General features: G+C 46.7%; 1 protein-coding gene across 1 annotated transcript in view; it reads right to left on the bottom strand.

The window, feature by feature from the left end:
- LOC142259266 (uncharacterized) overlaps window positions 1–14,282 on the bottom strand; it is a 343,907-nt gene that overhangs the window by 154,887 nt on the left and 174,738 nt on the right. The window lies entirely within an intron of this gene.

The following is a 14,282-nucleotide window of genomic DNA, read 5'->3' as shown; positions in this document are numbered from 1 at the left end:
CTTGAAAACACCCTCAAAGTTGGCCAAAAGGTGACAAACCACTCCCAAGACAACACAAACACATGGGAAAGTGACAAGGACAAATACCCATGCGAAAACTAAACAGCTGGATGAAGAAAAAGAGGAGGAGACACAGATATATGAGTATATGAAAGGGAACATCGATGCCATTACTGTGCAACTTGAGCCTTGCTCATTTTAGGCTTCCAATCTGGATAAATTGCCTGAGCTCGCCAAGTACGCCTTGGGGATCTTGTCGTGTCCCGCAGCCAGCGTTCTCTCACAACGTGTCTTCAGTGCTGCTGGGGGTGTGCTGACAGATAAGCACACGCGTCTGTCCACTTACAATGTGGACATACTAACATTCACCAAGATGAACAAGTCATGGCTCACAGAGGACTTTTCTTCCCCTTGGTCATCCAGGGGAGGCGAAAGGCACGTGTATTTTTGAGAGTGCTTCATCCAAAGCATCTTTTTCATGTTGAAAATGGGGGTCAACTGATGCCAGTCAAGTGGGGTGTGTGTGGCCCAATTTGTGGAAACGAGGGAGACTGTGGTTGGAGTCCCCTCGCTTTTGAAAAAAGAACCAAGATGAACAAGTCATGGCTCACAGAGGACTTTTCTTCACCTGGGTCATCCAGGGGAGGCGAAAGGCACGTGTATTTTTGAGAGTGCTTCATGCAAATAAATCTTTTTCATCTTGAAAATGGGGAGCAACTGATGCCAGTCAAGTGGGGTGTGTGTGGCCCAATTTGTGGAAACGAGGGAGACTGTGGTTGGAGTCCCCTCGCTTTTGAAAAAAAAACCAAGATGAACAAGTCATGGCTCACAGAGGACTTTTCTTCCCCTGGGTCATCCAGGGGAGGCGAAAGGCATGTGTATTTTTGAGAGTGCTTCATGCAAAGCATCTTTTTCATCTTGAAAATGGGGGGCAACTGATGCCAGTCAAGGGGGGTGAGTGTGGACCAATTTTTGGAAACAAGGGAGACTGTGGTTGGAGTCCCCTTGCTGTGTTTTACACGCTTTTAGAAGGGCATGACATGGCTTAGAGGTTGACTTTCAGCATCTGCAAACTGTTGGCTACCGAAATGCTGTCTTTCCAACCTTTTAACTGAGGATTTTTGAGACCTTATACCCATCGCAGTGCCCCAAGAGCCAATGCCCAGGCGCCACTCCTTCTCCAACAAAGGCATGCCCGCGCTACACCAGCATGTCGCACAAAACATCACCGCTTCTTTGAGAAACTGTGTGTGACAGGGTGCATTTCACCACAGATACTTGGCCCAGTAAGCATGGACAAGGGCGTTACATGTCGCTGACTGGGCAATGGGTTACTATGGGGAGAGATTGAGAAGGGTCTGCTGTACAAGTCTTGCCGTCAACACGAGTTGTGTGTCAATCCTTCCTCTGCATGTAGAAGTTAATACACTGCTTCTGCCTCCTCAACCTCGTCTGGATCCTCCACCTCGGCCCAAACCCTGTGTGGTCAGGCCACCCGCATTGTAACTGCGCACAAGGAATCCCACACACCTCCTTACTATGCTGGCAGCAGAGCTCAACATCATGAGGCGGTCGACTCTTTTCTTTGAAATGTCTGTGAATTGTCACACCGCTAAAGAGTTGTGGACGGTAAGCCCTGGAGAGTGAGACCGAGTTTCATCAATGGTTGTCTCCACTCAACCAGCAGCCAGGGAAGGCCGGGTGCGACAATTGAACCTGGTTGTCCAGCAATTTTTAAAGCATTATCCTGGCCTACATGGCCTTCTGCAGTGCAGAGAGCACGGTGTAATGCCTTCCTTGATCCACACACTCAGACGGCCTGTAAAGGATAGACTAGAGGGAAGCCACTCACCAAGCAGGACACCCAGACCCTGAAACCCTTTAACCCCTATACAGGGATTTGGAATTACACAGGGCCTAAGGTGATCAATACCTGTGGAAGGCTGCAGTTCCAGAGAATAGTAGTCAGGCAGGGTCAAAACATTAATTTAGGAAGAGGAACAGAATGGGATGGCCAGGACTTAATCAGAAAACAAGCAGAGGTGAAATGCGGATTGGCCAACGAGGTACATAAACAGCAAGCAGGCAGGAAAAGTCAGGAAACAAGCACACAAAATCACAAAACAGAACTGGGGGTAACAGTAACCAGAGGTTCAGAGCTATGTCTGGCAGTGGTCAGCAGACAGGCTGGGCCTAAAAAAGGGTGTGGTGTCTTCCCATTGGTTGTAGCTGAATGATGGTACTTCATCTGTGAGACACCCACCACCTACATTCAGCCAGTGATTCTGCATCTGTCAAGGTAATGCAGCCCAGTGGGTGAGCATAACCTGCGTCGACCTGCGCCGCTGGCATTGACTCCTCTCCCATCATCAGCACTATGCCCCAAAGGAACACGTCACCTGGCGACCGGAGTACAAATTGATGTAGCGGACTCCGTTGGTGACTTCACAGCCGTGTGCGGCAATGATGCAAACCTGGCTGCGGGCCTTCGTCAGGGCAATGTGACACACGTGCCTTGTATGGCTCACGTGTTGAATCTGATTCTACAGCAATTTTTAAAACACCATCCCAGCCTACATGGCCTTGTGCAGCCGGCAGGATCGCTATGTGCTCACTTCCATCGTTCGCACCCAGCAGCTCAACAACTTTCATCGCTCCAGAAGTCTTAGGGTCTGGTGGTTAAACGCCTGAAATGTGATGTGCCGACACACAGGAATTTTAATCTGCACATGTTGCAGCGTCTGTGGCAGCACCGCCGAACCCTGCTGAAATACGTTATGACGTATACCCTGGGCTAACTTGATCCAGAGGTGGTGCAGATCACGCTGCTGGAGTGGTGTCAGATCAAGGACCTATACACCCTTCTACACAGTTTACAAATGTCGACGAAGATGTTTAGCACTGGCGATGCCATTCTCAGCGTGACAATTCTGGTCATCTACATGATGGAGCACACTGTAAGCATTATTCGGAGTCAGGTGTTGGGACAAGAGGAAGAGGAGGAAGTACAGGAGGAGTCATATGCGGAAGGGATAACAAGATCTCCAAGGTCCAGACGGTCAGCGGCACCTAGACGGCAGTCATGGGACGGTGGGGATGAGGGATTATCGAGGGCGCATAGTATCAGCAAAACTGTTGAGGAAGGTGCAGGAGCCCAGGAAGAAATGGAGGACGAACTGGCGATGGGCATGGAAGACTCAGCAGATGAGGGAGAGCTAGCTCACATTTCGGTTGTGCGAGGTTGGGGGGAGAGGGCAGAGGAAGGAGGCACGATTCTCACCTCTCTGCCACCAACACACCAAGGACTTGGTCCTCCTGGATGCACAAGACACATGAGTGCCTTCTTGCTCCACTACCTACAACATGACCCTCGTATTGTACGAATTCGAAGTAATGCTGACTACTGGGTTGCCACACTGTTAGATCCCTTGTACAAGACAAAATTTGGCGAAATAATTCCTGCCATAGAAAGGGACGCACGTATGCAGGAGTATCAGCAGAAGGTGGTACGCAATCTTAGATCTGCTTTTCCACTAAACACCAGTGCTGCACAGAGTGAATCTCAACGCTTTGTCATGGATAGGAGGAAATGGTCTTTTACTTGTCCACATCTGAGGGACCGAAGGCTGGCTGCTGTGCTGAGATGGCATTGAGTACGGTGTCCCTGCAGAGTTGCACTTTTGGTCATATACAAAATGAGTTGAAAAAGGACAGATGCTGGTGGAAAGGGGAACAGGTGTGTTGGAAAGGGGAAAAAAGTTTGTGTCCGTGGGTTTGGTGATTAAGCAACAATAACATTTGCTGAAGAAACAACATCTGTTATGGTGGGACTGGCAGATTTGGGTAAGGTGGTATATACTATGTTACCACTATATAAAAAAATTAAGAAGAAAAGAAAGAGAAAGGTATATATCCCCATCGCCAGTCGGTGTCCACCGTGCTCCCAAATGGAAAAGGAGAGGGTTGCAACTGGAAGGTTAGGTGGAGGATACAGATACTGGGTGACTCTGAAACTCATAGCAGCCTGAACCGAGTTACACGATACTCGGATCTGGAGACTGGGAGCCCTGTTAGCGTCACAGGGTCCACACGCCCACCCAGCCCAGGAACTCCCTGTTAACAACACAGGGGTCATTGGGTACGCTGTCCATGTGCATAGGGGCCACACCTGTGGACAGCAGGCGCATCAGCAGCAGCAGGCCTGTTAATGCCACTGGGCTGCACTAGCAGGACTGGTAGGACAGGAGCTGGTCTTAACCGTTCTGTGTTACTAACTGTGGTGGCGGCCTGCATCGACACCCTATCCATGCCTACCTCTGGCTTAAAGCCGCAATGGGTTCAACACATGGAGGTGTTCTCTTTCGGAGCATAATAAAAGACTGCGCACCTCCTTGTTGGCTCCAGCCCCTTTTATAACCTGGGTCCCCCCCAAACCAGGGTGGACCACAATGCACCTCCTGGAGACAAAAGCAGAGTGACACGTCATGAGTGGCATAACTAGCGTCCTATTCGGAACCGCCACTTCAATGATGACTTCATGGCAGCCACGACCCAAACACCTCTCCAGTCATCGTCTGACCAACAATAATGAGGTGACAAGTCATAGGGGCGGGCCTCTGCAAGCCAGTTGGGAGTTGCTTGGCCACATCGTCAGGACACCTGATGCCCTGTGATCTATATGGGCCCCCCACATCAGGGGCAGAGCCAAAGAGTTCATTACCGGACCTAGCCTATGATGCAGTAAGTGCCTGAGCATGCTCAGTAGCATGAAATACAGTCTCCGAAAAAAGACTATCAGCTTCAGCATGCTGTCTAGGCACAACACAGGACTTAGACCCGGCCAGAAGTCCAAGTACCTGTGCAAAGAGGCTTTTCGCACTAAGTGTGGGAGCATGCGCTGTAGCCCGAAATGAAGACTAAGCCTCAGGAATGGCACAGTCAGGCTGAGCATACTCACTAGGCGAAACACTGGAGTTAGGCTGCGACTGGGGTAAATCGGCACACGCATGCACACTAGCCGCCTCTCCCCACTTAGACGTGGAGGAGAAAGCAGCCAGCTGGACAACCCGAGGCACAGCCCTAAATGGCAGCTGACGCCTGGGCGCAACTGGAACCGCAGCAGGTTGCTTGCGTTTACGGCGGCACCAATTCATAACAACAAATAACAGCCAAAATAACAGGTGTACTTCTTCCCGTGGATAATCTGATATGATCCTTTTTTCAGGAACACGACATCGCTAACAAATGTAGATGAGGCACCAAAACAGCAGCTGCTTCAATGGATCTCAAGTGCGCCATAAAGTGGCCTCTCCTCCACCTCAAGTTCAATATCACAAATACTCCATTCCACTGTGGTGTCAACCCAATCGCACTTCCTTCATAACAGCTCTCAAGTTTCCACCAGCCCTGCTGAGTATGGGGTAACAGAGATGGTTGAGTCTGCAGAGCTGTTCAGTCACACTATAGCCTGGGAATCAGAGGTCTGCTCCAAAGCTGCAGTGAGTACAGACAAAGAAATTATTATTATTATTTATTTATAGAGCACCATTGATTCCATGGTGCTGTACATGAGAAGGGGGTTACATACACAATAGATATACAAGTAACAATAGACAGACTGGTACAGAGGGAAGAGGGCCCAGTGTTATGATCCGGAACCATGGAAGACCACCACAAATCATTGGCAAAAGGTGACAAGAGCATTGGCAACTAATCTGGCCGCCATCCCCTTACTAACCATCACAACTAGAAGTAGCCGAGGGGTGAACTAACATCCTGTGCACCGCGAACCCAGCCGGAGAACTAACTATCCTAAAGGTAGGAAAGATGAATAACTCTCTGCCTCAGAAAATAGACAAGAATAGCAAGCCCCCCACATTAAAAGACTGCGGTGATATAGGAAAAACACAATACACAGATAGATGACAGGATTAGCAAAAGGTGAGGCCCCCGCTGACTAAAATAGGAAAGGACAGGAAAGGGACTGATGGTGGCCAGAGAAAAACCCTGCAAAATACCAACTTCCTGATAGTAGAAAAAGGCCCTCAGATCGCACAATCTGAACTCCGTCCTATACCAGGAGCCCTTGTCATACCAATGAACAGAAAACAAGCATCATAACAAATTCAACAAGCCACAAACACATGGACTCAAAGGAGCTATACTCCACACAGAACTGCAGGGAGTTCCCCAACAAACCACTGAGGGGGAAAATCCCTGCATGCAAATAAACTGAAAACAACCACAGCAAATGACAAACCCAGATAAGCAAAAGAACCAGACAATAAATAAAGAGCAAGCACTTATCTGGGATAGATGTGGTGTAGAGCAGGATGAAGCAGCCTGGAGATACAAAGAACAACTGACATCCGGCAACAGCCTGCAATCAGACCAGGATTTAAATAAGCAGAGAGTTAGCAAAGGAAACACCCATTGCACAACACACCTGGTCCAAGTCCAAACCATTCCTGGCCACCAGAGGGAGCCTCCCAGCAGCCACAACATAACTAACATTCACAACAGCCCAGCCCTTGCGGGATTACATTATAAAGTATTTTGGGGAGGAGACAGTAGGTGTGGTGTAGGTTTGGCGGAAGCTACGCACGGTGGTGGTGTCATTGAAGGTTATAGTCATTTCTGAACAGATGATTTTTCCGGTTCCGTTTGAAGCTTGCGGGTGTAGCAGATAATCGGACGTGTTGAGGCAGCGACTTCCAGGAGACAGGGGAAATGATCTGCACAGATGGCCAGAAGCTTTGTGAGTTGGATCCAGGCCCCGATGAAGAAGGGGCTGAGCATAATGTACACCCTCACTTCCAAAACGTACATCATCCTGGTGGAGATAATGGGGAACATGATGAGGAGACTCAGATACCTGATTGTAACTACAACTTTGCTATTTGGTCAGGGCAGGAAGAGGTTGTCACGGAGGACTCAGGACGAGGGGAATGAAAAACTCAGGGTGATGATGAGGTTGGAGACCCCACTTACTGTCAAACCAAAGTCAGCCAGTCGATGACGTCAGCAGAGGAGGTGGAGGAGGATGCTACTGACGACGAGTTTATGTTGTGTCTTCCTGGGCAGAGACAAAGTACTGGAACACGTCAACAGAATCCTCGGCCACAACTCTGCCTCTGAGCATAAGTCATGTTGGCTATGCAGGTCGCATGGGCTGTAAGCCTAGCCTGGGACTTTTTGGACATCGCAAAGGATCACCCAAGTCATGTAATCTGTAAGATTTGTCAACAATCTCTAAGTAGAAGGCAAAAACTCACAATTTTGAGTACTTCCTCCATGAAGTGTCACATGGATATGAATTGATAGCATGAGGGTGTATTGCTCAGCTTTAGCCACTGTCAATGCAACATGCTTATTTGCCGTTCATTGCATGCATTGTTGCAGACTACACACAAGGGGCTGCTGTTTTTTGGATCTGCCTTTGTCTGTTTGGTTACTATAGCAATAGCAAATTGGTCTTCGGGTGTGGACTTGGAGATGATGTCTATGAACAGAAGGAAAAGCTAAAGGTGTGTGTTACAGCAAGGAGCCACCGCGGAAACATTTCGTTCAATTGTGAGGGGAGTCATGTTGGAGTTTGGTGAGGAGCACCGTAACGCCAGTGAGCAGCATCCTGTCCCACAGACCAACATTCTTCCGATGCTGTCTATACTGTTTACCGTGAGAGGAGCGTAAAGTCTGCATTTCTGGCAACTGGACATCACAGTACCCGGGTACGGTAGGCTGTGCCCAGACAGTAATGCGTGCACGCAACACTTTGTTTTATTAGCAAAACACATATCTGTTCTGGGTAGGCCGACTATATAGACAATAAGACTTGCTGCCTCTGCACTGTCAAATTGTCACTTACAGTTTAAATCATAGAGGGACAGCGATACATATTTGCATTGACTGTTGCTTTTCAAGATTTCCATGACTGTGTTGCAGAGCTGTGTGGTTAGCATTCACACTGTTATCATCTGCCTTATCTGTGAGGTTTCAGCTAACAAGGTGTGGGGGGGGTAATGTGTTTTGTCTATGTTTAAGTAGATAACTTTGAAGCTTTTGTGATGCGCCACTGGTAAGTCGTGTTCGCACACACACACACGCACAAACACACAATTACTGCTGCTACGCAGAGGGATTAGCAGGTAGTAGGCAGCTGACTAGGTTGTTCTATTATTTCAATTTTATGCATGGTTCTTATTGTTTGTTTTGGGAAAGTTAAACAATCATTTATCAAACTAACTGCCTAGAGTCCTTTTCCTGTTGCGTGGTTTTGCTGCATACTGGGGAGCCCACCAAGTACAAGACTTAAAATGAAGCACAAGTCGCAATGGGAATTTCACTGTGCTACAATGCGCTCTAGCGGGGCTGTGCAACCACCCTCTTCCCCATCAAGTGCATCTGCATGCTCTTCATCCTCTGTGACTGTGGGGACAGCAGTCACACATGCTTTTTCACGATGAACTTCCACCCCTTTACCCGTAAGCGGGAGTGTGATTGTCGGGTCGTCACTTGTTTTGGAAGTGGAAACAGATGATATTGTTGACCTGTCAGACATCGAGAGAACCACCATTGGATGAAGGCAACATTATATCCACGCCTGCACCTTCGTCACAGATTGGCTGGACTACCTGCAGTTAATAATTGCGTTCCAGAAACGGAAAGGAGTGTAGAATGCACATGTGTTGTACCTTGCTTGGCAGCAAAGGAACACTAACTTAGTATTCCAGACAATTTTAGGATGGCAGAAAAAGAGTCAGCTCTTTTGGCAAATAAAATAGCGTGGCAAAAGTGGGCAGGTGGGTACAGTGGCCGTGTTCTGTGGGTACCAGGACAGTAAAGGAAGCCTCACTTTCTATCCCTCCTAATAATGAAATGCAGCAAGGAATTCCCAGAGTTTGCTATAAAAATAGCGTAGCAAAATGTGAATGAGGGTTGAATGCAGAGGTGCTGGAAAATGCTTGGCACCAGTGGGACAGCAATGGAGTATAGCAGCCACTTTTTGGATGCCACTTATGTTCAGCACTGTTTGCTATAAAAATAGCGTAGCAAAATGTGCATGAGGGTTTAATGCAGAGGTGCTGGAAAATGCTTGGCACCAGTGGGACAGCAATGGAGTACAGCAGCCACTTTTTGGATGCCACTTATGTTCAGCACTGTTTGCTATAAAAAATAGCGTAGCAAAAGTGGGCAGGTGAGTACAGTGGCGGGGTTCTCTGGGTCAGTGGACAGGAAAGGAAGCCTCACTTTCTGTCCCTCTTATTGGTGAAATGCAGCAAGGAATTCCCTGAGCTTAGGTACACAGACGCTGTTATCTGAAGCTGTATACAGCGTTTCCACGGACCTGACTGTCACCTATGGCTCTGAGCCCGAGGAAATGAGCCCTGAAAAGGGCTGAAATAAACTTCTGTCCCTAATCTGTAGAGCGCTGTGTGTATAGCGTACACAGCAGGATCGGCGGCAGGAGCTGCGTGAGCGGTGACTGTCACCTACACACAGAAAGCAGATAATGGCGCCGTGAGGGAAAATGGCCGTATTTATAATGCAAGGACATGTGACATGGACAGCCTATGACACATGCCCTTGCTTGTCTGGCAAAAAAGACCACTTAGCTGTGTGTGTGTCTGGGATTGGCTGACATGCTGGCCCGCCCCACTGCACGCGCGCTTAGGGAAAAAAAAAAGAAAATGGCGATCGCCATTATCCCAGCAGCACTGATCTAAACGCGCCGCCCCCGCACACTATACACTGAAATTAGATAATAGTGTGAATCACAGAGTGACTCACACTATTACAGTGAAAAGCCAGCTAGTAACTAGCTACTCTTTTTGCTGATCAAACCGTTCTCGAACGTAACTCGAGCTATCGAGCTTTTAGCATAAAGCTCACGTTTGAGTTCGATCTCGAGCACCCCCAAAATCACTCGAACATGAAATTGGCGAACCTCGAACTTCGCTCAACTCTAGTAGGGAGTGAAAGAGGGATTCTAAAAAGTAATAGCAAGTTTTAATAGAAATAGAAAAGAGGGAGGGAAGGGAAGGTACAGGAAAAATGAACCCTTCAAACCCTTCACCCCAGGCGATTTTCCGTTTTTCATTTTTGTTTTTTCCTCCCCTTCTTCTGAGAGCCTTAACTTTATTTTTCCAGCAATTTTGCCATTTGAGGGCTTATTTTTTTGTGGGACGAGTTGTGTATTTGAATGAAGTAATTAGTTTTACCATATAGTGTACTGGAAAACAGGAAAAAAATTCCAAGTGAGTTGAAATTGCAAAAACAGTGCAATTGCACAATGTTTTGGGGAAATTTTATTCAGTGTTCATTTTATGGTAAAACTGATGCCTCATGTCGTTACGAGTTCGTGGATACTAAACATGTATATGTTTTATTTTTGTCTAAGGAGTTAACAAAAATTCTGAAGTTTGTCCTAATAAAAAAATTTCGCTTTTGGCAACATTTTCTGAGGCCCATAGCGTTCTCATTTCTCGGGATCTGGGGCTCAGTGATGGGTTATTTTTTGCATCATGAGCTGACGTTTTTAATTTTACTATTTTTCTGCAATTGCTAAGTTTTAATCGCCTGTTATTACATTTTTAAACAATATTGCAGTGACCAGAAAACTTAATTTGGGCGTTTGGAATTGTTTTCTTGCCACGCCGTGTACCGATCAGATTAATTGATTTTATATATTGATAGGGCATTTCTGAAGGCGGCAATACCAAATGTGTATTTTTTTTATTGTTTTTAACAGTTTTATTTTCAATGTGGCTAATGGGAGATGATTTGAACTTGTTAGATTTTTTTTTATTTTTTGTTTCATATTTTTCAAAACTTTTTTTTTCCTTTTAATAGTTTCCCTAAGGGACTTATCTGCACACTGCGAGCACTTGTTCATTTCTGCTGATCAGAGCAACATCGCTGATCAGAGCAACATCGCTGTGATCGGCAGAAATGCAGCGTTCCTGTGAGTGCCGCTGCTCTCTGGGCTCTCACAGGATGGGAGTTATGGTAGCGTCAGGGGTCATCAGCTGACCATGCACTACCATGTCAATACCAAGGCGCCTTGTGATCACGTCACGAGGCGCCGATGGCAGCGGGGAACAGCACGATCCCCATCGTGGCCATTTAAATTGTTCTGTCAGCGCAATCTAAAGGGTTAACAGGTGCGGGTGGATCAGATCAGTTGAGATGTGTGAGGATTACCACGGGCTTGCCGCCGGAGCCTGCGGTAACCAGGGGGAGGCGACCAAGGGCGTACCAGTACGTCCTTGGTCGTAAAGAGGTTAAGGAAAAAGGCAGGATATGACAAGTGCTATATATACTTGCAATGTCGCTTATTTACTTTTTAGTCCGCGATAAACCCAATGCTTAGTCCAAGGTTGATGTTGTTTTTAATATGTATTTTCCTAAATGAAAATAAAATTCCATAAAATGTTGCTTAGTCCTTAAAAACCTTCTGGATTTTTTCTTCTTTCATCTTTTAAGGCAAGCACAAGAGGCATCTTTGTGAGTCGGGTGCCGCACTCCTGCTTCAATTCTATGACGTCACCTTGTCTCTGTCAACGGGGGTGTTTGTTATTGGATAGGGCTTCCCCTGATAGTTCTTGGAATTATCTTTTCTTTCATGATACAGGTGCATCTCAATAAATTAGAATATCATGAAAAAGTTAATTTATTTCAGTAATTCTATACAAAAAGGTAAATGCATATATTATATAGTCATTACACACAGAGGGATCTATTTCAAGTGTTTATTTCTGTTAATGTTGATGTTACAGCCAATGAAAACCCAACAATCATCTCAGAAAATTATAATAATTGCCACAAAATACACTCAAATGTTTCCACACACAGATGTATCCAGGACATGGGCTTCTACTGTCGCATTCCTTGTGTCAAGCCCCTCATGACCAATAGACAAGGCAAGAAGTGTCTTACCTGGGCCAAGGAGAAAAAGAACTGGACTGTTCTCAGTGGTCCAAGTTGTTGTTTTCAGATTAAAGTACATTTTGCATTTCATTGGGCAATCAAGGTCCCAGAGTCTGGAGGAAGAGTGGAGAGGCCACAATCCAAGCTGCTTGAGGTCTAGTGTGAAGTTTCCACAATCAGTGATGGTTTGGGGAGCCATGTCATCTGCTGATGTAGGTCCACTGTGTTTTATCAAGACCAAAGTAAGCGCAGCCATCTACCAGGAAATTTTAGAGCAGTTCATGGTTTCCTCTGCCGACAAACTTTTTGGAGATGGAAATCTCATTTTCTAGCAAGACTTAAGCACCTGTCCACACTGCCAAAAGTACCAACACCTGGCTTAACCCCTTCCCCCAGGGCCATTTTCCGTTTTGATGATTTTTTGCCTCCCCTTCTTCCGAGAGCCGTAACTTTTTTTATTTTTCTGTCAATCTTGCCATATAAGGGCTTATTTTTTGCGGGACGAGTTGTACCTTTGAATAAAATTATTAGTTTTACGATATAGTATTGTAATGAACCAGCAGGGGGAGCTGGAATGTCAGGAGAATGCTAGGTAGGGATTCCCCACTAGATGGTACTAGACTTAACAAACCAGCAGGGGGAGCCAAAGCACCAGGAGAGTGCTGACAGCAATCCTCCACTAGAAGGCACAAGTCTCCCCAGTGGAAGAAGTGGAAGGTCGTACGGGTCCAAGTCAGAACCAGGAGGTCAATGAGGTACCAGGGGTCAAACGGAGACAGTCTAAGGAGAGCTGAGTCAGGAAGCTAAGAGAAAATGTCAAAGACCGTGGAAGCGCGGAAACAGAGTTAATAGACAAGCTGAAGTTGGGAGCCAGGAGAGCAGGTAGTAGCAAGGAGGGCGGAACAACAGGGGAGGGAGGAAGGAGTCCGAAAGGAACGGAGGCGGTCAGGATGGAAAGCTTAGGGGACGGAAAGTCTGGACGGGAGGCAGGGAGTACGTACACAGTCAGAACAAGAGGCGTGGGGAGCAGACACAGTGTACGTGAGGCAGGGAGAAGGATTGTAGTAAGGACGGGATGCAAAATCAGAACTTACAGGTACAATGTGGAGCAGAATTATAACTGGCACCGCATAAAAGGAAGTGCCCTGAAGATAAAGGCACCGTGATTCCAGGAACGAGGAATGGAGGAGAGGCTCCTCCCCCTGGCCACACTTCCGGAAACACTGACAGCCGGGGTCATGACAGTACACCCTTCTCAAGGGGGGCCACCGGACTCCCAGGTTTCCCAGGAAACCCCCGATGAAAAGCCCTGATCAGTCGGTCGGCTCGCACAGAGCGCACCGACACCAAAGACCTATCTTCGGGCACGTAACCCCTCCAATGAATCAAATACTGAAGGGAAGTACGAACCCTCTGGGAGTCGACAATGCATTGAACTTCATACTCCGTCTCACGATTCACCAAAACAGGAGGAGGTGGAGACGGTAAGTCCAAAACGGAACGTACAAAAGGTTTGAGCAACGACTTGTGAAAAACATTGGGAATACGTAGAGACTGAGGAAGATGCAACCGAAAAGCAACTGGGTTAACCACCTCAATAATCTCATAAGGATCAATAAACTTAAAGTCCCATCTGCCAAACTGGGTCCTAAGCTCGATGTTCCTGGTGGAAAACCACACCTTATCCCCTACCTGAAAGACTGGCCCCACGGAACGTCTCCTATCCACATATCCCTTCTGGCGACCCTGAGCCCAATTTTCCGCTGGACCTCCCTCCAAACTTCCCCAGATGCTGAATAACAGAATCAACCCCCGGACATCTAGAATCTACAGTGCCTTGCGAAAGTATTCGGCTCCCTTGAATTTTTCAACCTTTTCCCACATTTCAGGCTTCAAACATAAAAATAAAAATATTAATGTTCTGGTGAAGAATCAACAAGAAGTGGGACACAATTGTGAAAGGTGAACAAAATTTATTGCTTATTTTAAACTTTTGTAAAAAAGAATAAACTGAAAATTGGGGCGTGCAATATTATTTTGCCCCTTTACTTTCAGTGCAGCAAACTCACTCCAGAAGTTCATTGAGGATCTCTGAATGATCCAATGTTGTCCTAAATGACTGATGATAAATATAAGCCTCCTGTGTGTAATCAAGTCTCCGTATAAATGCACCTGCTGTGTGATATAGTCTCAGTGTTCTGTTTAATACACAGATAGCCTCATGAAGACCAAGGAACACAACAGGCAGGTCCATGATACTGTTGTGGAGAAATTTAAAGACGGATTTGGTTACAAAAAGATTTCCACAACTTTAAACATCCCAAGAAGCACTGTGCAAGCGATCATATTGAAAT

The sequence above is a fragment of the Anomaloglossus baeobatrachus genome, assembly GCF_048569485.1.
Source record: "Anomaloglossus baeobatrachus isolate aAnoBae1 chromosome 5 unlocalized genomic scaffold, aAnoBae1.hap1 SUPER_5_unloc_5, whole genome shotgun sequence".
In the NCBI taxonomy this organism is placed as follows: domain Eukaryota; kingdom Metazoa; phylum Chordata; class Amphibia; order Anura; family Aromobatidae; genus Anomaloglossus; species Anomaloglossus baeobatrachus.
The sequence above is the reverse complement of the archived record's forward strand: the minus strand, read 5'-3'. Positions and strand labels throughout refer to the sequence as shown.